The sequence below is a fragment of the Hyaena hyaena genome, unplaced genomic scaffold, assembly GCF_003009895.1.
Source record: "Hyaena hyaena isolate Hyena2069 unplaced genomic scaffold, ASM300989v1 scaffold_187, whole genome shotgun sequence".
NCBI lineage: Eukaryota > Metazoa > Chordata > Mammalia > Carnivora > Hyaenidae > Hyaena > Hyaena hyaena.
In genome coordinates this window covers 1,428,721-1,432,716 of record NW_024080820.1, presented here as the reverse complement: position 1 = coordinate 1,432,716, position 3,996 = coordinate 1,428,721, and the positions used below count along the sequence as shown (strand labels likewise).

The following is a 3,996-nucleotide window of genomic DNA, read 5'->3' as shown; positions in this document are numbered from 1 at the left end:
GGACGCTTAACCGACTGAGCCACCCAGGCGCCCCTAGCTGTCCATTTTTTTAAACCCCATTTTCTTCAGGTTTGTTGATACTAGGTATTTTATAAGCCCTTTACATATTAGGAACATCAACCTTTTTGTCTGTTTTCTTCTTCCTGCCAGTTAAATAGAGGTATTTCTTATCTGCTTTTAGCTTGATTCATTTTGCTTCTCCTTTTCCAGTAAATTTATGCTTTTGGCTGATCATTCACTGATGATTCTACAGCGCAGACCATTTCTGCAACTCAATATTCCCCAGGTTGAATTCCACTTTATTCACAAACTTGATGTGCCTGTGTTCCCTTTATTAGGTAACGGCATTACTATTTTCCCCAGTAAAGAACTTGAAGTGATCTCTTGTGGTATATTCATTATTCAGTGGGTGTTTGTTAAGCACCTGCCAGGTACTCAGCTGGGCATAGGTAACAAAGAGTTATATAATCCTACCTCTCAGGGAATAGCCTAGTGGGCAATAGATATTAATCACATACATACATAAGCGCATGTCTAAATGTGTGGGAAGTACTCCAAGAGAGAATTTAATGGCTGGGACATGTACTAGATGGGAGAGTGTAGGTGGATAGCCTCTTGGAGGAAGGGGTATTTAAATTGAGATTTGAAGGCCAGTTGGGGGTCCACCTGGCAACAAACACCTGGCAGTAAACACCAGGGTGCTAGTTTGCTGATAGAGGAAAACAGTGAGTGAAGGATCCTGAGGCAGGAAGGAAGTTGAAGTTCTAGGAAATGAAAAGTCCAGTTTGACTGGCAGGTGGGGAGGTGGGGTGGAAGGCCTTGAGATGCAACTTGATTAATTTGTAAAACATTCAACCCCAGCTGTGGTACCTTAGGAGGCTGTGGTAGTGTTTGTGAAAAGTGATGGTCCCCGTTCTTTCAGTGGTGAAATTCTTTCAGTCCTACTTCAGCCGTTCAGAAAGTTATCTCTTGGCCACTCCAGTAGGTCTTCACACAATGGTCCTGCTCATTCAGTCATTCTTCGCATCTGCTTCAAAAGGTAGCTTTAGAAACCCCAGGTCCGTTCAGATCACTTACTTTCTTAAGAACTCGCAGTGGCTCCCTATGTTGGTTAATTTTGTATGTCAACTGGACTGGGCTGACGGATGCCTAGAGAGCTGGTAAAACATCATTTCTGCTTTTGTCTGTGAGGGTGTTTCCAGAGGAGATTAGCATTTAAATCAGTAGACTAAGTAAAGAAGGTCCGCCCTCATGCTGTGGGTGGGCGTCACCAATCCACTGAGGATTCAAAGAGAACAAAAGGGCAGAGGAAGTGTGAATTTGCTCCCTCTCCTTGAGCTGGGACTTCCATCTTCTGTCCTCAGACATTTGAGCTTCAGGTTCTTGAACCTTTGGAATCTGGGACTTAAACATATAGCACCTCAACCCCCCAAAAGGCCCCCCAACTGGCCTCAGATGGACAGTTACATCATTGATTGGCCCCCATGGGACTCGTACTGAGTTATACCACTGGCTTTCATGGTTCTTCAGTTTGCAGATGGCGTATCATTGGACTTCTCCATAATCATATGAGCTAATTCCCTTCCTCATACATATACACATGTGTATATATATATACGTATATATGTGTATGTATTTATTTACACATGTGTACGTATGTATGTGTTATGTATATATATGTTCCCTTTATTATGTGTGTGTGTGTCTCCCATTGGTTCTGTTTCTCTTTAGTCTCTGAACCCTAATATGCTCCCTTATGGTGGGAAAATGAAAAATGAAAGCCCACCTGAAATTGAAGGCTTTATCATTTTCTTTAAGCTTCCAAGTTTGCTCCTATGAGACTACTTTCCTTTAGGCAACCAGACTGATATGTTTTCACCTCTTTTTCTTTAGCTTATCTTCGTCTTCTGTCATGACATCTCTCCTTCTGGAACCCTATCTTCTTTCTCTCTTTTTTTCCCTAAAGGCGCTGCTCAAATCCTAACTGGCCTCCTTAAATCTCCTGAGTCAGCTTGGTTTTTTAACCCAGATAGCCTCTTTTCTTTTTTGATAGGTCAATTCTAAGATTGGTCACAGTGTGTGTTGTATTAGAAATATTCATCTATTTTTGCAGAGCGCAAAGAAGTATGTGTTTTTCATTTTTGTAACTGATAAGAACTCAATAGATAATTTGTTGAATTGTATGAAATTAGGGAGTATTCCGTGTGATAGATCATTTACTGAAATCTCTTGTAAAATAGACAAGTTTCAAGTAAAATTTTGTAAATACCTTGTATTGAACCTTCAGAGGTAGGAAAATCTTATTTGCCTTTTGAAATCGTCTTTACAATTCAGTCAACATCAGGTAATGCTTATACTCTCTCTACTGGTTTGACAAAAATGTTTATATGGCAATATCAGAGAGTTCTCAGGACTTTCAGAAACGGGGAATGACACATTTAGAGCATTCAGAATTTGATTTCCATGGTGCTGGAGAATGGCCAATAAAATCATGACCATGTAGCATATCTAAATCTCTTCTTTCACCTGAGGTGTCTTATAGACTATACTTGGCTAACTTGTTATTGGCATCTTGCTAGGTTGAAAGCACTAGTCTGCATGTTGACAGTATTAGTATACTTGATTCTCATATGTGATTTTGTTTGTATATCAGGGCCAAGTGGCATATTTCTTTTGTGAAGAGAAAAGTGCTATCATTTAATGCCTGCAAACTTGCAAAAAACGATTTTATGTGCTCTGTCTTTTTTTTTTTTTAACTTGATTTATTTATTTTGAGAGAGAGAGTGTATGCGAGCCGGGGAAGGGCAGAGAGAAAGGGAGAGACAAATCCCAAGCAGGCTCTGCAGTGTCAGCACAGAGCCTGATGCAGGGCTGAAACTCATGAGTCACGAGGTGATGACCTGAACCCAAATCAAGAGTCAGATGCTTAACTGGCTTAGCCAACCAGGCACCCCTCTGTCTTTTTAAATTTTTGCAACTTTTCCTCTTTTTCTCATGTTTCTTTTTCCTTCCCCTCTCTCCTTTCCTCCTATAAATGAGGCTAAGTCACTTTGTTAATATAGCTTAGTATTGTGTAACTGTACTACAAACCTCATGCTGCCTTCTCATATGAGGTCATTTCTCATTAGAATGGACATAGGGTTTATATAGACTTGTTTTACATGTGACTTTTCAGAGATTAATGTAACTTTTAGTCTCTTTGGATCACCTCTTGAACTAAATGACTGTTTTGTCTTCTAATACATATTGATGCAATAAAATGGGAGATTTTTAATAATTCTGTCCTGAATGGGATTTCTTTTTGTCATTGGAAATGGAAATATGGACTAAACATCTTAAATCTATTTTAGAAGTAAGTTTCCTAAAGTGACATTTCAAATTTTTGGTGTTTCAGCAATCTTAGACTAAATATTTTTAAGTGTTTTTATTTATTTCTAGGAGAGAGAGGGACAGCATGAGCAGGGGAGGGTCAGAGAGAGAGGGAGACACAGACTCTGAAATAGGCTCCAGGCTCTGAGCTGGCAGTCAGCACAGAGCCCGACGCGGGGCTCGAACCCACGAACTGCGAGATCATGACCCAAGCGAAAGTCGGACGCCCAACCGACTAAGCCACCCAGGCGCCCCTAGGTTGTTCATTTTTATTGTACATATTGGGTTTAAACCTCATTTGGTTTAGATTATTTGTTTTTTGAATATGTGAAACATTACTATAGTTCTGAGAGAGCTATACAAAAAGATATACTTGAAGATATTCACTATCAGGTTTTAATGACAAGTCTCAGGACAACTCTGTTAGACACTAACATTTATTAAATATTCACTAGTGAATTGCACAACTAGTTTATATAATCTGTTTCATAGTTTTCTTTTTGGAACTCTGTTCACTAGTTTGCAGGAAAAATCCACTCCAGGCTTTTGTAACCCTTATGGTTGGCATCAGAAAACTAGAAATTTTGTTGTCTTTCTAATGTTTATTTTTTTTAAGCCAGTGGCTGC

General features: G+C 39.5%; 1 protein-coding gene across 3 annotated transcripts in view; it reads left to right on the top strand.

Annotated features, from left to right (window-relative positions):
- Positions 1 to 3,996, top strand: part of FRYL (FRY like transcription coactivator) — a 262,440-nt gene that overhangs the window by 41,851 nt on the left and 216,593 nt on the right. The gene's annotated exons all lie outside the window — the stretch shown is intronic.